The sequence below is a fragment of the Piliocolobus tephrosceles genome, chromosome 13, assembly GCF_002776525.5.
Source record: "Piliocolobus tephrosceles isolate RC106 chromosome 13, ASM277652v3, whole genome shotgun sequence".
Taxonomy (NCBI): Eukaryota; Metazoa; Chordata; class Mammalia; order Primates; family Cercopithecidae; genus Piliocolobus; species Piliocolobus tephrosceles.
Genome location: NC_045446.1, coordinates 28,398,152 through 28,421,609, shown reverse-complemented (window position 1 = coordinate 28,421,609; position 23,458 = coordinate 28,398,152). Strand labels below are relative to the sequence as shown.

Below are 23,458 nucleotides of genomic sequence, written 5' to 3'. Positions count from 1 at the left end.
ATTAAGGATATGACTGTGTTTGCAGACAGTTTATCAGAGCAGGCTTCCTCTTCACTCTCTGAAACCTGGCTAGTGAATCTCCTTTTCTGGAAAAGTGTCCTCCCATCTTCAACTCCCCATCAGAGAATTAATCTCTGACTTCTCAATGGCTGCCTCTAACTTGTATTTGTTCATGTAGAACTTAACACACGATATTACAGTTTATTTATGCTTGTTCCCTATACTTGAACGGTTATTAAGCCTAGATGATTGTAAGAGTAACTTGGATGCTTTAAAATATATTTTTAATTACTTTAAATTATTGAATCTTCCAAATAGCATAAAAGATCTGAGAACGGCATAACAAACACTAGTGTACCTGTCATGTAGATTTATCAGATTTTTGATATATGTTATTATAATTCAGGCTTCTCTTTTAAAAGAAAAATGTGGCTGGGTGCAGTGGCTCATGTCTAGAATCCCAGCACTTTGGGAGGCTGAGTCTGGTGGATCACTTGAGGCCAGGAGTTTGAGACCAGCCTGGCCAACATGGTGAAACCCCATCTCTACTAAAAATACACAGAAAAAATTAGCCAGGCATGGTGGGGTGCACTTGTAGTCCCTGCAGCTACTTGGGAGGCTGAGGCATGAGAATTGCTTGAACCCAGGAAGCTGAGGTTGCAGTGAGCTAAGATCTCACCATTCTGCTCCAGCTTTGGTGACAGAGTGAGACTCCGTCCCCTGCCAAAAAAAGAAAAATGTATTACAGATAGAGTCAAAGACTTTGCCTCATCCCATTACTCTCTCTTGGCCCAGAGGTCATCACTATCCTCAAATTTGCATATATCCTTTCTGTCCGTTTTTAATCTTTTGCTACCGATGTGCATTTATAACCCTTGCATAGGATTTTAAAGTATACATAGATGCTATCAAATGGCCTATACTTCTGCAGCTGGCTTTTTTCATTTACCTTTATAATTTTGAGTTCCGTCCCATTTATAACTTTGAGTTCTATCCACGTTGCCACATATAGATATAGTTTATTTTAGCTGCTGCAGAATATCCTATTGTATGAATATACTACGCTTTGCTCATTCATCTCTTAACAGGATATTTAGATTATTACCATGACTAGCCACACTGCAGTGAAAATTTTTGTGCATAATAGCAGGACTTTATCTATAATAATACTCTTGAAGTAGAATTGCTGATCAAAGGATTTGCACATTTTCAACCTGAGTAGATATTGCCAACTTCTTTATAAAATGGTCTTGCTCATTTATGCTTTCATTAGTGGTTTATGAGAGCGTCTGTTTCTCTCACTTTCTTCCAGCGTTTGGAATTCAGGGTTTTAAATTTGTTTCTCCAAGGTGCAAGGTGGTGACTTGCTGTGTCTTGTTTTGTTTTGTTTTGTTTGTTTGTTTTTGAGACAGAGTCTCGCTCTGTCACCCAGGCTGGAGTGCAGTGGTGCGATCTCAGCTCACTGCGACCCCCGCCTCTTGGGTTCAAGCAGTTCTCTGCCTCAGCCACCTGGGTAGCTGGGATTATAGGCTTGTGTTCCCATGCCTGGCTAATTTTTTGTATTTTTAGTGGAAACAGAGTTTAACCATGTTGGTCAGGCTGGTCTTGAACTCCTGACCTCGTGATCCACCCACCTTGCCTCCCAAAGTGCTGGGATTACAGGCATGAGCCACCATGCCCAGCCTGCTGTGGTTTTAATTTGCCTGCCCCGATGACTGGTCAGGGGAGTGGTGGCCTGTGGCCAGGCTTGTTCCCTCATCCCCTGCCGAGGTAGATAATGGATGGGGAATCCCAAGGCCATTCATGACAGGCAATTAAGAGGCAGTTGTTCTACTGTTGGCATGGCATGAATGTCCAGGCCCCAGCTCTGGACTGTAGGACTGGGTGATAAGGTCTCATTCTGCTGGAGATCAGAATATTTCCCAATTGTGTGGATTCTGGTGCCCCCGTGGCTCAGCATATAGAAGGCAGTGAGCCTCAGCCATGTGCTTCTCCTCCCTGGAGGGTGTCTCATTCTGTGATGCTGGGACCACTCATCCAGGGTGTGCCGCTGTGAGAAGATAAGCAAAACAGTGGGGAGCCACTTTCTAGGCTCCGCTTCCAGTGGAGGTGTGGGAGAGTGATGGTTCAGAAGGCAGGTTCTTGAACCAAACAGTCTGAGGCCAGGTCCTGGCTGCGTGACCTTAGGCCAGTTACAGAGCTGCTCTGCCTCAGTGTGTTCTTTACCTGTAAAAGGAGGCTAAGGTTAATAGCAGCCTCATGGCATTCTTGGGGAGAGTAGACAAGATCATGAATGCAGGGTGCTTAGTCCATGCTGGCATTTCAGGAGCACTCACCACATGCTTCCTAATCCATGCTGAGACTAGGGTTGAGGGCTGGGAGTGTCAATTTATCTCAAATCCCCAGTGCCTAGCCCAGTGCTGGCACTGACTGAGAACTCAGTAAATGCTTGTTGAATGAATGAATGAGTTTCTACTTAGTGACTTCTCAGTTGTGCTTTGGTTTGTACAGCACACTATGTAAAGCTTTTGCATTTTACTCTAAGAGCAGTGAGAATGTTAAATTTTTTTTTAAATGTTAAATTTTTGTGAGTACAGAGTAGGTGCATATTTACGGGGTACCTGAGATGTTTTGCTACAGGCATGCAATGTTTCATAATCACATCATGGAGAATGGGGTATCCATTCCCTCAAGCATTTATCCTTTGTGTTATAAACAATCCAATTATACTCTTTTAGTTATTTTAAAATGCACAATGAGGATATTTTAAACCAGGGATGACTGTGATCCTGTTTGTTGTCTTAGAACAGAGATGAGGACTCTTGATCCTCCTGAAAATTTCAATCCTGAAATTTCTGGTCACCAATCATGAACTTGAAATTAGACTTTTGTGACTCCTCGTTTTCACATTTTCACTTTAAAAAAATTACTTGCATTTTTTCCCCCTCCTTGAAATGTTCTTCCCTCTGTCTTCTTGGTCTTTTTGAAATGCATTTAAATAGTCTTTTTCCTTTTTTATTGATTCTAAAATCCTCATGATTTTGGAGTTTGAACTTGAGCTTGTCTCCAAGTTCTAGGGGTATTCTCTTTCATGACCTAGGACATAAGCGCAGGGTCAGTGCTAAGTGAGATTCTGGAAGCAGAGTCTTTAGAATTCCAGGTATATTTTAGTTTTGCTGCTAGTTCAAACGGCTCATCTCTGTCTCATTTTGCCTCTACCGAAAGTACCTTTTTCTTCCTAAATTTTGGGTTGAAGAGGGTATACCCACCCTCTGGGGCCATCATCAGGACTAAGTGGCTGATGATCATTTTCCCTATGTTGGTTCCACACTGACTTCAAAAGGGTATGAACAGCTTGCGTCTGGGAGGCTCATTAAGTTTCCTGGGCTCTCTGGATCACCTCCAGTTTAATGAGTTCGTACAGTGGACTAAAGAGCCTCAAAGATTATGAAATAGAAATGCCCTTTATCTAAGTATATTTAGGGGAGGACACACTGACTGTTCCCTTTCCTGTTTAAATGCGTTTTATTTATTTGCGAGATGGAAGAGGAAAGCAGAATGAAAAGAAATTAAAATCTCTGTAGACTTGAGCTATTTGCATACTTAGGACACTATGACAAGGACATTTAGTGGATTCAGAACCCAACATGGGTGGGGAACAAAACGGAGGGTAAAAAGACTGGCTTTGCAAAATAAATAACAGTGTCACTTGGAAATGGTGATCTGAGTGAAGATATGGAAATAATGTGGTAAATACTAAAGCAGAAGTAGACATACCAGAAGAAGACATAATCAAAACAACACAGAGATCAGAAGTACAGAGATGTAGATGTTAATGGGAGAACAAAATAGAGTTATATGGTGACAGTCAGTCATAGCTGTGGAGGGAGGAAGGCCAGGCGACAAGGATGATGGATTTAAATGCCATTGGATTAAATTTTTAATTACCGTCCACTTGCATTGCCTAAGATTTTGGGATGAACGTATTTATGTCTGTGCATGTATACGAAACCCAACCAACAGTTCCATAGTTAGTTTTTTTGGGTAAATATAGAAATTGACCCTTCTGATCTTAAAGCTTGAAACTTACATTTTTAAAATATGAGTTCCTTCCTCAGGAAATGATCTTCAGGTCTCTTAAAAAAAAAGTATCAAAGAACTGAAATTCGCCAGATCACCACATTCCCACAGTTAGATGTCAGAACCCCTCATTCATCACGATTGCTTCCTTGCCCCTCCCAGTTCTGTTTTTTTTTTTTTTTTTAAACACATTGTTACATTTCTTCCCTAAAACCTCTAGTTTTAGTTATTCAGGGAGATTGATTTGAGACTGAGTCTCCTCGGCTTTAGCACCTGATTAAAGCCTTCTTCCTTGGCAATAATCATCATCTCAGTCATTGGCTTTCTTTGCAGAAAGCAGCAGGACCTAGACCCAACTTGTGGTATTTCTCTAATATATATATACCACATACAAACATTGCTGTTCTTTGTCCTAGGAAGAACTTCAACATTGGCCATAAGAAGTCTCCACTCTCTATGTGCTTACCATCTATTTTTAAATGACCTGTTTGGTATTATTGTCACTGGCTTTTTAAAACCATTGCTTATTGTTCACTTACTTGTAAATCAATATAGTAGGTGTGGCTGGATGTGCAGAATTTTCCCCTGACCTTAAGTAATTAAGAATTTATGAAGGGAGAGAAAATGTGCACGTAAGTCTCTGAGTAAGGTGTTGTATAGTAATGTGGTGAGTGGCACAAGAGTGATATAGACCTAATGTTGCTGGAGTTAGAGGAGGTCCCCATTTCTTCCAGCCATGGTGAATAAACAAGGATTGGGAAGGCAGTCCTTGACGTGGTGGAATACTAGGATGGCATGGGCTGGGCCCCAGAGGTGAGAAACTATACAATGTATTTGGGAAGCCATAAGTATTATAAGTTTGCTAGAGTCTTGAGCAATGGAAGATAAAACTAGAAAGAGGGCATTGTCTACTAGGAACATTCCTACTACTAACCATGTTCCCAGTTATTTGGTGCTTACTGTGTCCCAGGCACTGGGGAAAGTGCTTTACCCACTAGATATTTTTGAATCCCCTCAAGATCACTGTGAGGTCAAGACTGTCATGATCATGATTTGACCCAGTAGGAGACCGAGGTTCAGAGAAATTGAACAACTTGCGGGGACTTGGGTAAGAGCGAGGCTGTGAGTCCTGGGCTTTTCCAGCTCCACAGTCTTGCTTGGTGGATAGGGTGGTGATGAGGCCACAGAGACCCAGCTGAGGGCTCGGGGTTTGGACTTTGGGACATAGGCACTGGGAAGCCTTTCCCTTGCTCAGGGCTCTGTTTGGAAAGCCTAGAGTTAGCCTCTACTTTGGAGGTTGTGGTCTGAGTGTAACCAGGGCCTGGTCTAGGCTGCCGGATGCAGGCTAGAGGGAAGAAAGCCCAGATTTGGACGCCACTGAGGGAGTGGTTTCACTTGAATGGTGACAGTAGAAGCTGGGTTTGTAAATTAGGTTTGAGGCTGGGTGTGGTGGCTCATGCCTGTAATACTAGCACTTGGGAGGCTGAGGTGGGAGGATCACTTGAGCCCTGGAGTTCAAGACCAGCTTGGGCAACATGGTGAAACCCTGTCTCTACAAAAAATACAAAAATTAGGTGGGCGTGCTGGTGCACAACTGTAGTGCCAGCTACTCAGAAACTTGAGGTAGGAAGATAACTTGAACCCAGAAAGTTGAGGCTGCAGTGAGCTATGATTATGCCAGTATACTTCAACCTGGGCAAGAGAGCAAGACTCTTGTCTCAAAAAAAAAAAAAAAAAAAAAAATAGTGTTGCGTTGAGCTGGGGCGGAAGTGGAGGCAGCCAACTGAAACTGATTAGTATAATAACCACAATTCCCAGGCTTGGATATTATGGACCAGCAAAATAATGAAAAAAAAGAAAAAAACAAAACTTGGGCTTCTGATGTTGAGTCACCCGCTTTTATTTGATCAGATGAGAACAATGACAACAAAATCACTCTCTGATTATCCCATCATTATTTTATGAAATAAATTATGTTTTAACACAAAAATGTTGCAATGGCTCATCAGAATAAAGGATGGTACTGTAAGTGGAATAAGTTCAATTCTAAGAAGAGCTTGCTACAATTGTGCCTTCATTTTCTACTTTTCTTGCTAACCAGTGAACCCTTTGTCATGGACCAGGGTGTTCTTTAACACACATTTGGGAACTACTGCTAGAGACTATTCTGTTCAGAGGCTTGACTGGGAGGGAGCAGGCTCCAAGGCTGTGGTTGGGGGCCATGGGAGGGTGTAAGTAATTTGTTTTCAGGTATGTGGGTGTTTAGGATTTCAGGAAGGGTTTTCTAAAGCAGGAAGACCTCACTGTGTGCCGAGAAACTGGGGAGGCCTTTGTGAAGATAGGAATGGGTAAAAAATTCTGGAGAGAGGAAGGAGGAAGCCAAAATGAGATGGGGGAATAACATTTAGTATCTGCGAGGCATGCCTTCGGAGAGAGGTCTGTCTCATTTAATGCTCATAAATAGTCTTTGTGGTCAGAGACACACTGTTTTTTTAAAGAATAGTGTGAGGGTTTATTCAATTTAAAAAATTCACTTTTCGAAAACAGAGGAACAGAAGAAAATCCAACAGTAAAAAAGCCATTAATCATTAACAGGTTGCATTCATTAAGATGACATAAACAATTTATCAAATACCTTTATGAGCAACATTATTTTATAGCAGATCCTGACCGTTATTAACTTTTGGATCTGTGAAACTGGACTCTGCTGCCAAGGCATGTTACTACTGACCTACTGAATTCTCTTACCCTTTTATCACGTAAAATGTTCTCTAATGTAAATTTTTCATTCTTTGTTAGTGACGTATGACAGAGAAGGGTACTCTACCTGTAATTTGTCTTTGGACAAGAAAAAATGCTTTATTTAAAAATGTAGGCCAGGTGCAGTGGCTTACACCTGTAATCCCAGGACTTTGGGAGGCCGAGGTGGGTGGATCAGAGGTCAGGAGTTTGAGACCAGCCTGGCCAATATGGTGAAACCCCATCTCTACTAAAAATACAAAAGTTAGCCGGGTGTGGTGGTACGCGCCTGTAGTCCCAGCTACTCGGGAGACTGGGGCAGAAGAATCGCTTGAACCCGGGAGGTGAAGGTTGCAGTGAGCTGAGATTGTACCACTGTACTCCAGCCTGGGTGACAGAGTGAGACTCCGTCCTCCACCCCCCCCCAAAAAATGCAGTATTCTTTTCCTTTAAAAATGTGTACATAAAAATGATTTGGGTAAAGTATGATGAAATAATAGGAAACAAGGCCAAATTCTGATAAAATCAAGGGAAACTGGTGAGGCTTGGAACATCACACCAGTCAGAACGTGGCCACAAAAGGGACAGGGCAAGTAGATGGAGAACAGCCATGTCAAGTTTTCCTTGAACCTTCTCCATCCAGCGTTTTTGTTCTGCAAGTTAACAGCCAGCTCAAAGATGTCCAAGTTATATACCATCTTACTTTTACCCACCTCATGTAATGGTGAAACCATTTATTTAGTAAATGCAGTGTCAGAAAGGGTATATATATTAGGAGACCCACTTCCACAAAGGGGCTGGGAACTCTTTTTCAGGAATAGCCTCATATAACCTGGGAAGTACTGTGGAATTCCAGGCACATTTTCTTGTAAACTGTTACTTGAATTCAAAACCAAATTCCATTCCTTTCTACATACAGTGAGTCCCTGGGATCCTTGGTGGGGAATCGACAACAGCAACCTTCTGATCCATAAGGCCAAGCCAAGGACTGTTTCCCTTTTTCTTCCTTTAGTTCAGAGGCTCATGCTGTCCCGAGGTAAAGCTTGAAGACCTTGCACTCTTGCCTCCTAGCAGGCATTTGGTGTTTCCTGACCCCGTGTGGTCCCGGAGACCCCAGGGTCACCATGATGGAAGTCTTCCTGCAGGGACTGGGCCTGCTGGGTTTCTCTTAGTTCCCTTTCCAGTGCAGCTGTCTTGGACTTTTCCAAATTCAGCTGCTTCTAGAGCTCTTCTGCTTTCCCCAGGAGGGCCAGGGCCAGTTTCTGAACAGAGCTGCTGCAGAAAGTCTCTCTCCTGGGTCAGGGTGGATCATGTGCTTGAGCAGACTGTGAAAGTCTTCTGAGAGCTCCTGAGGAATGTCTGGGAAGTTACTCTCATGGTTATGGTGCCGTGCAGCACTGTTGATGGGTAATGTCCCTGCTCCTTCAACCATTGCAGTGATTAATCCCAAGGCAAATAGGTCTACGTTGGGAAGGTACTAATCATCTTCTTGCAAAATCTTATTTGCCAGGAAGCAACTATCTCCTCCTTTCACTTTGAGTTTGCTTAGTGATGTCACATGGCCTGGGTTACCAATTTTGTATATCACACGGGCAGAGAGAAACTTATCAGCTTCATTTTCAACTTCTGTGACTCCAGAGGAGTCACTTCGCATCTTGTGACAAAGGAAGGTCTTAGTAGGTTTGATGTCCGGGTGCACCATGCCAGAATTCAAGGGAAATCTGTAGAAGGATGTCCTTGAGTTTTGGCTCTTGGAAATGATTGGTAGACTTAGTGTTTTCAGATATAGCAGCCTGCAAGCTCCTGCCATCGCAGTACTCATTCTGAATGATCATATGGTCATCTTCTGCCCGTGAGGAGGAGTATTGTACCAGGTGGGGTGATGTCCAAACACTGCATGAGCATAAACTTCACTCAAAGCCAAATTCTCGGGTGAAATCCTGCAAAAGTTTTCATATAGTGATTTACTGCATGAACACTTCTATCCACTTGTAGACCGTACCAAATTCTCCAACTCCAATTTTTTCTACCTCTGAGCATTCTTTCTTATAGCAGGAAGCCATGTTGGTTTCTCATAGAACGCATGTCTCAGCAGGCAGCCCTTGTTCTTCCTTGCCATCCTCTGGACCAGCTTCCTCAAGATCATCTCGAATTTTCCTCTTGACACTGGATTGAAGGAATAATTTCCTTTAGGACTTTGGAGTGAAGGGATTAGTATTGACCAGAGCCAGTGAGGTAATCTCATCCTTGGGAGGAGTAGATGTGAGCGTCAAATGCTTAGAGCCTCTGGAGGGACGCTTCACCGTTGGAGAAAAAACCTCTGGCTCAGCAGGCTTTTGGGAGCAGAGGGGCTGGCACCATGTGGCAGCTTGCTCCTGTTGCCTGCTTGGCCTAGTGTCTCAGGACATTTGAGAAGGTGTGACCCTGGAGTCCTCAAAATCTGATCTGCATTTTCTTTGTCTTTTTCCTGAGGTGTGCTGAGTTCATGCATGTTACTGAGAGGAGCCCTGGGCAATGTAAGCGTTGGCTCTGAATCCTGCACTTCACTCTTCTCTGGGATCTGGCTCTGGGCCTCCCTGCTTCCTTGTGCTTTCTTTTGCCCTTCATTCTGAGTCTCTTCTTCACAACAGGAAAAGCTTAATTTCTGCCTCAGTTCTTTGTTAGTATTTCTGTCATCCATCTCAGCCAAAGAGCTTTATAACATAGGCAAGATCTATTGCAAGAGAACACTGTGATTCTGCAGAAACAGGAGAAAATTATTTAACCTGGCAGGTTTCACAACTCTAGCCTGCCTTTCCCTCCACCAGCTAACAGCTAGCTGCTTCAGATGGTTAAATTCCTCACGTGCGGCCTCGTCATTTGGTAACTGGCAGATGGGACTCTGTCGTCTACAGATCTGTTTACGAACAGTCCTTTCCTAAGTGCATATGGTGTGCGTACCAAGTCCCCGGCTCAGAATCACGATTTTATACACAGGTTCCAGCCGTGGAATCCACATGCCTTAGACTGGGGGGCACTTGCCCCTGAGGACACCAGAGCTCAGAGAGAGGAAAGAAATCCCTGATATTCCAGATGCAGCCAGGATTTGAACCCAAACCTCTGTCTTCTCAGTCGAGGTCCTTCTCACTTCATGTCCATGGAGGCTTCTCTGCTCACGTCGGTGTGAACCCCAAGGGGCTTCCCCTGGAAACTCATAATAGAATCTTTGAACAGCTGCCCAAGAACAGATTTCAGATTTTTTTGCCATTTTCCTCTTTTAATGGAAGCTCTGACTGACTAGTTGGTTAATGGGTCCCAGGTTCTCCCAAGTCACTTAACTTCCTAATTTTCAAGCATTATCCATGGAGAAAATCCACTCTGCAGAAGCTTATGACTTAATGAGCTCAGTCAAAGTCAATCTGAAGTTGAGGGGAGCAGCTTTGATCATTGTGATAGGCGTTTTGGTTTCCACCGAGCAGGGAATGGGAAAAAGCTTTGCCCATGATTTATTAATCACTTCCTTGGCTGAGCTGTCTCGCCTGACTCTCCTGGGAAGCCCCAGTGTTGAGGTTGCTCAGGATTCAACCTCAGCACGGGCTTTAGGTGTCCATAGGCCCTGTGTTGCCTTGTTTCTGGAAGGCTTTGCTGAGCTGGAATGCAGCCAGATGTTGGAACCAGGGGTGCACACCTTGAGCAAACTCCTCTCTGCTTTCAAGCAGCCCTAGAGGCCCCTTATTGGCAGAACCAGCTCCTCCAGGGAAGAGGCGTGTGGGACCCACGTGCGTACATGGAGTTTTTTTCAGAGATCCACCGATAAAATACTTACATCAGTGACTTGGTACCAAGTCCTGCTTTGTTTATTTTAAAGTCTTAATACAGCATTAGCCATGAGGATACCGGCTTGTTTGCTTTTGGTTTCTTGCTTGTGGTTTTTGTTTTTATGAGGAGCAAAGAAGCTAGGCCTGATCTGGGAAAGTAGCCTGCTGTGTATTAGCCACACACTGGAACAGAAAAACCGTTCTGTGTGGAGTGCTTGCTGTGTGCCCCAGGTACTGTCCTTAGTGCTTTTAGGTCATCATTTCTTTAATCCTCTCACAATCATCCAGGTAAGTGTCGCAGGTTAAATTGTGTCCCCTGAAAAGATGCACTGAAGCCCTAAACCCTGGTACTTGTGAATGCCATCCAGTTTGCAAATGGCGTCTTGACGTATGTAATTCGTTAAGACACACTTCTGTTGGACGGGGGTGGGTCCTCATTCCCATGACTGGTGTCTTTGTAGTAAGAGGGGGCACACGGTCACTCACAGAGGGAAGATGGCCTTGCGAAGACAGAGGCAGACATTGGAGCATGTAGGTGCAAGGCCAGGGTGCGGAATGCCAAGGATTGCCAGCAACCTCCCTCCAGAAGCCAGGCAAGGAAGGATTCCGCCCTGGAGTTTTCAGAGGAAGCATAGCCCTGCCAACACCTTGAACTCCTAGCCTCTGGAATTGTGAAATAACATATTTTTGTTGTTTTAAGCCACTCAGTTCATGGTGATTAATTATGGCAGCCCTTGGAATTAGTATAGTTAGAATTACCTAGAAGAATATTAACCCCATTTTAAAGATGAGCACATCAAGGCTCAGAGGTATTAAGCATCTTGCCCCAGGTCACTCAGTTCATAAGTGGAGACAGACAAATCAGGTCTTGCATAATGCTGCTGCCAAGTCCATGCATTCGTTTTCACTGTGGAGCCAGCAAGGTGGTAACTTTCTAATGCTGGATATCTAGGACACCTTAATGAGCAGTTTAGTCTCAAAGGGAAGTCGCCCAGTCGCGGTTTAGATCTGCTTCTAATCCTGGATTCGAAGATTCCGTGATTGACTCTGGGGGAACCTTTACTTTTACAGAGAGGATACAGGCCTGGTATTTTCTGTCCAGGGGATCTAAATGTGGGGTGGCGTGATGCCATCTCTTCCTGCTCTTCAGCTAGGCCTGTGGGTCATCAAGGACCCAGCCTGTTCTGCAGAGAGTTTAGACAGTTTGCCCAAAGTCCATCTGTAGTTGGAAGAAGCATGACTGGAAGGGAGATAATGAAAGGGTGCCGTTTCTTCCTGATCTCTCTAATTCTGCCTGTACCCTTACCACCATCTGAACCCCCACCCCCCCCTACACTTCCTCTCCATTTGGGGGAGAGAGTAGTGGCAGGGGTCATGTTTTGGAAAGGGTATTATTTCAAGGGTATTGGAACCCCTGTGAAAGATTTTATTGAGGGGAGTGACATGACCTGTTGGACACTGTGATGGGCTGACTTGTGTCCCCAAAACTCATATGTTGATCCCTGACCCTCAGTACTTCAGAAGGCGACTGTATTTGGAGACAGGGTCTTTAAAGAAGTAATGAAGTTACCTGTTAGGTAGGCTGTTAGAATAGGCTCTAGCCCAGTTTGACGTATGTCCTTGTAAGAGGAGGAGTTTTAGACACACAGAGAAACACCAGGCATGCACATGCGCAGGGGAAGGACCATGTACAGACACAGTGAGAAGGTGGCCATCTGCAAACCAAGGAGACTTCTTGAGAAGCCACACCTGCTGACTCCTTGAACTTGGACTTCCAGCCTCCAGAACTATGTCTGTCATTCAAACCCCTCAGTCAGTGGCATCATGTGATGGCAGTCCCAGGGAACAATTACAGAACCAGAAAGATGAATTGAGCCTCAGGGTGGGGAATGGATGGGGGAGTGATATTGTGGGTATTCAGAATAGCTGGGAACTCACAGGAAAGAGAGGAAGGTGGTGTGTACCAGGGAGATCTACAGAGGTGGGAGGAAGGGGACAGATTACAGAACTGTGTAGGAGCCTTAAAACTGATTATTGGGGTGGGGAAGGTGTGGGGGAAAGAATCTAGGAAGATCCCAGTATTCTATCTGAATGGATGGTGGCTCCATTCACTGGTTTATGGGAACACTGAAGAAGCTGCCTTTGTGGGGGAGAAGTCCCAGTTGTCAGTGAGATGTCCTCTGGCAACTGATTTTTGTATCTGGAGCTCAAACAAGTGATCTGGGCAGGGATGGAGATTGGGAAAGCACTGGCATCTAGATGACCACTCAGCTGTGGGTACCAATGAGGAGAAGGAGATGAGAACTTGTTAAGCACAAAACTCTGTGAAACCCCAGAGTTTCACAGAAAACCCAGTTTTGCAGAAACCAGCTCTTAAGGGAAGGCACCAGCGTAGGAGAATAAGAAGGGGAATCACCAGACCACTGTGCTGAGAAACTGAGGGAAAGACTGTTTCAGGATGGCAGTCCAAGACACGGACCAGGGTATAGACAAAGATTTAGGAGTTACCGGCATGGAGATGATGGGGGCGTTCATCAGTGAGAATCTTAAATGGGGAAGAGCAGAGGACCAGAGAAACCACAATAGCTTAAACTTTTTTTTTCAATCGTTTGTTTTCAATTGGTAATAGATATAATGGTATAAAATTTGAAAGAGAATTTCTCACCCCTCAGCCTCACTGCACAGTTTACCAGTTCTCCAGGCCAGAGGAAACCAGCCCTCAGATTCTGGTGTGCTACTTCAGAGGTAGCTGTTTACATGCAAGAATGTATATATGTAGGTATGTCTGAACAGATAGATAGTCTGAATTTAATTTCTTTGCAGAAACTGCAGTATACCATGCATCCTATTCTATAAATTATATGTATTTATTGATTTGAATTTTATTGTTTGAAAAAGAAGTGCAACCATATGGTTCAACATTTAAAAGATATAAAAGAGGCCAGGTGTGGTGGCTCACGCCTGTAATCCTACCACTTTGGGAGGCTGAGTCAGAGGGACTGCTTGAGCTCAGGAGTTCAAAACCAGCCTGGGGAACATGGTGAAACCCCGTCTCTACTGAAAATACAAAAAATTAGCCAGGCGTGGTGGTGTGCGCCTGTAATCCCAGCTACTTGAGAGGCTAAGACAGGAGAATCACTTGAACCCAGGAGGTGGAGGTTGCAGTGAGCCGAGATTGCACCATTGCACTCCAGCCTGGGCAACAGAGTGAGACTCTGTCTCAAAAAAATAAAAATAAACATAAACATAAAATAAATAAATAAATAAATAAAAGAGCACGTAAAAGCTGTCCTTTTGACCTGACCCCAGCCGCCCTGGTCTCCTCCCTGGACACACTTCAGTTTTGTTTTGTTTTGATTATTGTTGTTGGTGTTTACTTAATATTTCAGAGATCTCTCTTTCTGAATGGAAAGAGATTCCTTGTTCTGTGTGTGTGGTTCATGGTATTCTGTTACATGGATGCACTATAAATTATTTCATTATAAGCTCCTATTGGTAGACAGGTTGATTCACCTGTTTGCTGTGACAAACAATGTTACATTGGATAGTCTTATACATATGTCATTCTAAATACCTGTAGAAATGGAATTGTTGAGTTGAAGAGTCAAGTGCATTTGTAGGTTTTCTTTTTCCTTTTTTGAGATGGAGTCTTACTTTGTCTCCCAGGCTGGAGTGCAGTGGTGTGTGGCATGATCTCTGCTCACTGTAACCTCAGCCTCCTGGGTTCAAGCTGGGACTACAGGTGCACGCCACCACATCTGGCTAATTTTTGTATTTTTTTTTTTTTTAGTAGAAATGAGGTTTCATCATGTTGCCCAGGCTGGTCTCCAACTCCTGACCTTAGACGATATGCCCACCTCGGCCTTCCAGAGGGCTGGGATTACAGGTGTGAGTTACCATGCCCAGCCATGTTTGTAGCTTTTATAGTTACTGCCTTGATGTCCTCTAGAAAGGCTGCATCACTATACTCCCTACCTAAATGAGGGTGCCATTTTCCCCACTGCATTTCAATCAAGTGTATTATCACACATTTTGATCCTGGTCAGTGTTTCATTGTGTTTCTCACTCTTATAATGAGGAAACATCTTTCCACAAGTATAAGAACCATGTGTAGTTTCATTTCTGTAAACTGTTTATATCCTTTGCTTTTTTTTTCCCTATTGAGTAATCCTTTTCTTATTGTTTTGTAGGAACTACTTATATATTACAGAAATTAGCCCTCTGTGATACAAGTTGCAGATATATTCTCTCTGTTAATCAGATTTATTATTCTTTTCTTTCATAGTTTTTGGACTTTCACTTAGGAAGGCCTTCCTCACTCCAAAATTACATATTAAAAGCATGTTTTCTCTTTTGATGTATTTTTCATATTTAAATCTTCCTTCAACCTGGAATTTACGTTGATATCATGTGAGAGTGAGGGATCCAGCTTTTTTTTTTTTTTTTCCCAGGGGCTACCCAGTTGTTCTCATCATTTATTGAATAATCATTGTTGCTCACTGACTTGACCTCTGTTCATTTTCTGTTGCTGTGTAACAATATTATCACAAATTCCATGTTTTAACACAGTACATACTTATTATGTCACAGTTTCTGTGGGCCAGGAGCCTGGAAGATAGCTTAACTGGACTCTCTGAAAGCCTGGAATCAAAGTGTCAGCTGAAGCTGCAGTCTTATCTGAGACTCGACTGGGGAAGGACTCAATTCTAAGCTCATGAGGTTATTAGCAAAATTCATTTCCTTGCAGACAGCCAGATTAAAGGCCTCATTTTCTTGCTGGCTGTTGACTGGAGGCCAGTCTCAGTTTCTTGTCATGTGGGTCCTCCATATAGCTTCTTGTTTCATCAAGTCAGCAAGAAAGAGAAGGACTCCAGCATGATGGGAGCCGTAATACGCACATCTGATCACCTTCCATTTATGGATTAGAAGGAAGTTACAAGTCCTGTCCATATTCAGGGGAAGAGGATCACACAAGGGCACGATGCCAAGAGGTGAAGACCATGGTGGGACCTTAAGAGTCCACCTGCCATCCTAGGTTTATTTTACTTTAAATTTCTATGTGTATATACCTGCTTCTGTGACCCCACCAACTTTTAAGGAGTGAAGCCAGCTGCAAGAAGTAAATGCAGTGGGGCTGAGCTCATCTTTCCCGATTCCCTGCTTAGGTGTGGAGCCTAACTAACTCTGTCCAGTTGTGGACTTCATTTCATAAGACCCTTTGGCAGCTCTTCACTGGTTGAACTTGATACACATGTTGCCTGCTGACTTCATGTCCACACTCCATGTCTCCAGGCTGTGATAACCTAGGAACTGTTTGGGTATAGGAGAAGCTTACTACCTGTTTCCATACATTTGGCCCTGAAATTCTGTATTTTATTAGGGATTATGTTCATATTGTTAAATATTACTTTTCTGGCCACACCACTGCCTCTTGGTGAAATCAAGTGTGCCGTTGGAACTTGAAAATGTTATCCTAGTAGAATGCAGTAATAGCAAAGCTGTGGAGTGTTTGAGATGCTGATGGATTAGTGCCAGTCTCTCTCCCTGAAGAACAAGAGTATGCAGAACAGGCATCTGGAAGAAAGATGGAAATTCTGGCAGCTATGTTCTCTGCATTTGTGTTTTCCCCACATTTCCTGAAGTCAATTTTGTTACCTACAATTCCTGGCCAAAATAATGCTTCCATTTCCTTTCCCAAAAGTCATTATAGATTGATTGACCTGTAGGGGGTAGAGAACTCAGACTCTAATTAAAAGATGATGGGTTAAAGGAAGTTAAAAAACAAAAAGCAATAACAGTATAGGCACTGGAGTGCAGCTGGTGTAATCTTTGGCACTGAGCTTTGTAGGACAGAGAGGTATAGGATGATGCCGTGATTTATGAGAGAAGGCTGGAGAATGGAACCTTCAAATGGGCTGAGCCAGAGAGCTGGCCAGGAAGAGGAGGGAGCACTAGAGTTTTTGTTTTGTTTTGTTTTGCTGTGTTTTGTCTTTTTGGTTTTTTTTTTTTTTTTTTTTTAGTGGAAGGGTGTGAAGTCAAAAAAAGTTGTCAGTTGTGTTTTGATGTGCCGACGGTGGTAGAGACTTCTGAGAGCAGGTGAGTAGAGCATTGCGTGCGCAGGCTCAGGAGAATGTTCATATAGAAGATACCTTGGGCAGGTTGGGGAATCAGTTGAAGAGAGGGACCCTTTTTGATATCAGGTAAGGGGAGTTGGGCTGGTGAGGGGTGGAGGGGTCTCATTTTCCTAGGAGTGTAGGGTGCTGAAAGGAAGGATAGGGCCTAGTTCCTGAAGCAGAAATGGGATGATCTCAGAGTTGGGGACCACATGGATGGGGTGGAGTGATGTTGGCAGGAAACCTGCCTGGTAATTCTTTAAACTTGTTGCGAGTGAATGGCATCATGGTAGAATTTGAACTTGGAAGTGTACACAGTTAGATCCTTATGTCCCTTTGTAATTGAGAAAGGCATAGTTGTAGGGATTAGTTCTGTCAGCTCTTGTGAGATGCGGAGGGTTCATATCTTGGTAAGAAAGGAGGGTAGTAGGCAATATGTGACTTACAGATGTTGGAGCTGGAAAGTTTCTCCCCAAAACAGGTGATGAGAACTGACCAGGTGGCCTCCGAAGAAGATCGTGTAGAGGAGAGGTATGGGGGCCCAGGGACAATGGATGAGGGATGCTTTCTGGAAACACAGACATAGACACAGTCAGGAATAGGATGCTGGTATTTCCTGTGTACACTCATTTCCTCTCCTCCTGGGACAGTGCATGAATTCGACTTCATTCATCATGCAACTTACTATGTTCCAGGCATCGTGTTAGGCACTGGGTGGTACTGAGTTGAATCCAGGAGCTTAGTCTGGTGGGGATGGGGAAGGACACTATGAGGTGTCTGAGATGATGTTGGAATGATTGAGTCTTCCATTTTCAAAAGAATCTGTTTTAGTTGAATTTTATTATATGGCAAGTGGACGGTAAGTTAAGGTGTGTGTATGTGTGTGTGTGCGTGCGTATGTGTGTGCACACATGTCCATGCATGCATGTGTCTGTGTTTAGCTGTGCTGCTTTGGTTTTTTATTTATCTTGGAGTTTTGGAAATATGCATGCTTAGAACATATTTACAAATGTGTTTTTTTGGGTGTTACTGGTTTATTGAAATTCAAGCTCAAATTCAATAACTCACCTTATTAGAATGAAAACTGCATTGCTCAGGCATGTGTTATGCCTATTGAGTGGCTTTCAGAACCTGCTGGAGGTAGGTAATTCAGGGTGGCATGGTGGCTGGCTCCATGCAATCAGGGATTCAGACTCCCTCTTACTTGGTATTCCTGTGTTAAGTACCTCATGGCCCAAGATGACTGCTCAAGTACCAGCCATGTCATCTGAATTCCATTTCCAGCTGGATGAGCTCCCTCTTCTTAAGGATCCTTCCTGGAAGTCACACACTGAACTTCTGCTTACATCCCATTGGCCCAAATACAGCCACATTTTGTTGCGAAGAAGACTGGGGAATGTGCTTAAGTAAAATCAGGAGTCTTTTTAGTAATTAGAAAAGGAAAACATAGGCCGGGCGCGGTGGCTCAAGCCTGTAATCCCAGCACTTTGGGAGGCCGAGACGGGCGGATCACGAGGTCAGGAGATCGAGACCATCCTGGCAAACACGGTGAAACCCCGTCTCTACTAAAAAATACAAAAAACTAGCCGGGCGAGGTGGCGGGCGCCTGTAGTCCCAGCTACTCGGGAGGCTGAGGCAGGAGAATGGCGTAAACTCAGGAGGCGGAGCTTGCAGTGAGCTGAGATCTGGCCACTGCACTCCAGCCTGGGCGGCAGAGCCAGACTCCATCTCAAAAAAAAAAAAAAAAAAAAAAAAGAAAAGGAAAACATATAATGGGGCCGGGAGGAGTGTATGAAAGGGTTCATTATGAAGGGAAGAGGACCAAATTCCAGAATTTTACTTCCAAAAACTTCACAGGGGTATTTTATAGAAAATATGGTTGTTCTCCCAAGCAGCTCTACTAGAGGAATAAGAGGTATCCTGGGAGAGTACAAGTAGGGAGAGGCCCAACGAGACGCCTGTCTTAGGTCCTTTCAAGCTGTTGTAACAAAATACCTTAGACTGGGTAATTTATAGATAATAGAAATTGATCACTCACAATTCTCTGGCCTGGGAAGTCCAAGATTAAGGCACCAGCAGATTCTGTGTCTGGTGAGGGCGCTCTGCTTCATAGGTGGTCCTCACATGGTGGAAGGGGAAAAAGGCCCTTTCAGGCCTCTTTCATAAAGGCGCTAATCCCATTCATGACCTAACCACCTCCTGAAGGCCCCATCTCTTAACACTATTACATTGGGGATTAGATTTAAACATAAGAATTTTGGAGGTAGGCAGATGCTCAGGCCATAGCAGTGCCTTCAGATGGTGGGGTTAGGGAAAACATGTGGTGGTTTCAAACCTGAACCCCCACATCGGTGGTCACCGTGGCAGACTCCAGGATGTGGATATGGATTTATAATAGGGCTGCAGTTTCCTGTGTGGGCTCCATGGGATATGCTCCAGAGTGAGGCACAGTGGGGATCTTTTTATTGATTGACAATGGCTTGTGATTCTCCCAAGTGATGCAAAGTAAGCCAGCTTATTTAAAATAACCAGCACATCTAATTCACGTTGGAGGAAGGGTAGTAACCCTGAAGGCTGTTTCCCAGTGCATCAAAGGCAAAATCCAAACTGTAGCTGTTTGTGAATGGAATCCCTGTCTGTCTCTAGCCTCACATCCACTCAAGGTGTGCCTGCCTGCAGTGCTGCATGCTCCCTTCAGCCTTCGTGCAGGGTAGTCCAGGGTGGTCCAGGGCAGGGCAGTCTCATCCATTCAGTTTGTGACGTTGTGTGACATGGACCCAGTACAGCCATCAGTTAAATGTGTTTGCAGTCGTGGTAGCTCTTCTTGATACACTAAACTCCTTGGTTCAAGGTGGGGCTGTTTCTCACACATCTTTGGGACCCCAGCTTTGCTTTGCCTGGGACACGTGATTCTGACCCAGTGCCCCAGACCTGAAGGCCCCTCTATGTTTCAGTCCTGAAAGGATTTCTCTGTTTTCTTAACCTCATGGTCTCTCCTAAGCAGGAGGCATTGCTTTACCTAGAGCAGATTATTGAGCTGGAAAAGACAGTTAATAGGTAAATTGATCACCAGCTGAGTCCAGGATACTCAGCTCAATGAAACATTAAAATTTTAAACACCCGCATTCAGAGTTGTTTATCTTACATTCCAAGTGCTTCAGGTCAGGGGAGGAAATAGGAGTTATTTTAGCTTAAATTATGCTTATCCTCTGAGGGGCACAGCTATTTAGTATATTGTTTCCCTGAACTTAGGCTCATTTTGGATTCTGCTGAATGGTTTACCCATTTTCCCCTTATTGGTGAATGCCAGAATCTCAGATTTGCAAAGGACTCTTTAATAAGGCTGTTTGTTCTCAGCCATTTTCTTTCATATTTGAGTTGGTTTTCTTTCCACACATTGAATAATGCTCCACTCTGGATCTGGGGTGTCCGTCTAGAGTGTTGCTTTCATAAACGTGGTGAGGAAAGACAAGAAGAAGCAGGCCCAATCTGTGGAAACTAGCCTGGTTGATAATTCTGGTGGTGGGCACCAGGAAAGAGGCATGTGGTTTTTCCTTTGAGTACCCTCCAGCCGAGTGCGGCCTGGGCTCCTAAATGGGACAAATGGGACGGTGCTGCCTTAGAGTTTGGTCACAGGCTAGACCAGGCGGAAGAGCTTCCTGAGAGTTGTGTGCAAAAACACACTTAGCTGCAGTTCCGTATTTGCTTGCTTGATCATCTTGGCTGCTTTGGGACTCATCCATCCTATGACCTCTATAACCTTGGGAACTGAAGTTGCAGTTTTAACCACAGGATATTGATGGTGGAAGGGTGTGGAAGTCTCTGAGTTGCATTGTAGTATGATAGAGTTTCCCTTCTTGAGGTTGACCATGGGTTAGTCCTTGCTATGCAGGGTAGTGTGAGGTTTGGGCTTCTCAGGTTAGCGGAACTTTAGGTTAGTGTTGAAACTGTCTGTCTCAGAGCCTCTGATCCATTTGTTTTAGGTTGTTGGAGGTTATTTGCCTCTTCTAAAGACATTGGGAGAAGCCAAGTTAAAATTGAGTCAAGTTACTTCCTAGGTACCATACTTGAAAGAGAATTTATAAGATACTCTGGGTCTTGTTGCTCTGTGCTGAGAGATGTGGTGGTTGATGTATCTGGGACAAGGTTGTTGAGCCAGTGTCATTCTCCTGGGGAGGGCTGTCCTGGTCCCCTGATTTCAGCCAGGCTCACAACTATTCTACTAGATATATCCTCTTCCCTTTAATTGGCCAATAGTTTATCAATGCAGAGCTTCATCAAGAATGTTAGAGAAGGCCCGGTGTCTCTTTGCTAGAAATATCTAAACTGGCTGTAAGTGTTCTTGTCTTTAAAATAACAAGGTGATGGAAATTATTAAAAAACGAAGCCTTTTAATTGAGCCTTAATCTCCATGGAAGTATTTTTATGAGATTTATAACTGTGTTTAGTAGCTCTCTAATGAGTTCATCAATTTGCATAATGCTGATTATCCAGGCAATTCAAAGAAATTTATAGCTATATCTTCATTACTAGGTGGCAGATATTATCCCCATTATATTGCTGGGGAAATTGAGGCTTCGTATAGAGAAATAAATGACCCATAGACAGTCAAACCACAGAAAAGAATTACTGTGCTGGCATTTTCCCCTTCCTTGACACCATTGGCTTTATTGGGATGGGCTGTTACATGGCTTGTTGTCTCCTGTTAGGGAACCGATCCGCTGGCAGATTAGTTAGGTGGTTTGAGTTACTCCTTTTGAAAATGAGGTTTCTGTTTCTGTTTACATATATAAAATGGAAATTCTTGTTCATTTAGCTTTCCTGCTGTGAAGGTTAATGAGTGTATGTGAACTTTGTTACATTTTGGGAGAATGACAGTATGAGAGATGTTATTTTATTAATGAGAAACTTGGATTCTGCTCCTGGGCCTTGCGAAGGTATTTTCTGGTTTTTCCAAATGCGAACAGGTGCTGATAAATCCTTTTCCACTCACTTCCTGCCCAACCCAGCTGAGGACTTCTTGTGTAATATTCCCCCCACTAGCCAGATGTTTTGAAATAGCAAAATTGTTAAATAATAATTTGTATTGTTAAAACATGAATGAGGCCGGGCGCGGTGGCTCAAGCCTGTAATCCCAGCACTTTGGGAGGCCGAGATGGGCGGATCACAAGGTCAGGAGATCGAGACCATCCTGGCTAACCCAGTGAAACCCCCGTCTCTACTAAAAAAATATACAAAAAACTAGCCGGGCGAGGTGGCGGGCGCCTGTAGTCCCAGCTACTCAGGAGGCTGAGGCAGGAGAATGGCGTAAACCCGGGAGGCGGAGCTTGCAGTGAGCTGAGATCTGGCCACTGCACTCCAGCCTGGGCGACAGAGCGAGACTCCGTCTCAAAAAAAATAAAAAACAAAACGTGAATGAAAGGCATTTATAGCTAGGAGAGTTTCTGCTCAGAAGAAGTTGTTCTCGTTGCCCTGCAGATGTGTTTTGATTTCAGCCAAGAACAAAGATACATGATACGTCAGTTGCCCAATGTTTAGGAAAAAGGGCAGTTTTGGTTACTGCTTTTGCACTTGTGGTGGGAATTGGGCATCCCCCGGAGTCTGGGGACCCCAGTTTGGAAGCTATTATTGGGGACCCTCGGGCCACTGCTGACCCCAGGGGAGGCCAGGCTTCCTCGTTTGGATTTTGGTTTTCAGACTGGTTAGGGCAAATCTCATATATGGGAAAAGAAGAAAAACAAATGTAAGTAAGTTTCCCTTTGGGGCCATGGTCCACTTAGAGCTGTGACTTGTACCTTTCACTTCTGTTTCCTAAATGCTCATGTCGTTAGGCCGTACTTTTGGGAAATGTGAGGGCAGTGTGTGTGTGCGGGGGGCGCAGTCAGAGGGAGGGAGGGTTTTGTAGTGACAACCAGGACTCTGCAGGCACAGTAACTTGGGACTGTAACTTTGCTGTCTGTTTCTCAGCTATGTGACCTTGGCCATGTCACTTAACCTTTCTGGTCTCAGTGTCAAAATGGAGAAAATAACGACCTCAGTGGGTGGCTGTGGGGATTAAGTGGGTTAAGGTTTGTGAAAAACAAACAAAAACAATGAGGGTGTCCCCGGCTGTTAATATTAAGAACAGAAAACAACTCTTGAATATCTCAGATTCTGATAGCAGGTGCACACGCTGATGAGAAGATTTGTTTTCAGATCCTCAGATTTTTTTAGGAGTACACTTCTCTAATGTTCATTTAGATGGTCTTGATGCTGTGACCTTCTCTGTCTGTTTAGAAAAGGAAGTCGATTTCAGTAGGGCCTTCTCCTTGCCTGCAGTTTGCCAAAACCGCATTGGCAGGATAGACTTGGAAATGCAAGGGTGCTTGGCATCTCCCATTGCGTTGGCATTTCCCTGGCTTTAGCTTTCACAGGAGCCAGCTGTAGCCCTGCTCAGCCCAGGCTGTGAACGTAGTGTGTGGGTGGGCGTTTGGGCGTTTGAGGCATGCTTTTGTTGCATGTTAGAAAAGCTGTATTTTCCGCTTTTCATTCTTCCACTGAAAGCTGAAGGACAATTTCTTCTTCCTTGGCCGTGTAGCCTGGGAGTCGGAGCTCCTTGGGCCTTCCATCACCAGTGTTGTTTCCTCGGCTGTTCTGGGTTGCAGTAGTTAGTCCTATGTTCAGGGCCAAGTTGTGTGCCTGCACTCAGGAACAGGCATTATATTATTAAATAGTTTTCTGGAGTGGGTA

General features: G+C 44.1%; 1 protein-coding gene and 1 pseudogene across 2 annotated transcripts in view; one reads left to right on the top strand and one right to left on the bottom strand.

Moving 5' to 3' along the window:
• The window catches only part of LDLRAD3 (low density lipoprotein receptor class A domain containing 3), a 299,492-nt gene that overhangs the window by 15,069 nt on the left and 260,965 nt on the right, over window positions 1-23,458 (top strand). The window lies entirely within an intron of this gene.
• Window positions 7,828-9,499, bottom strand: LOC111521884 (annotated as a pseudogene).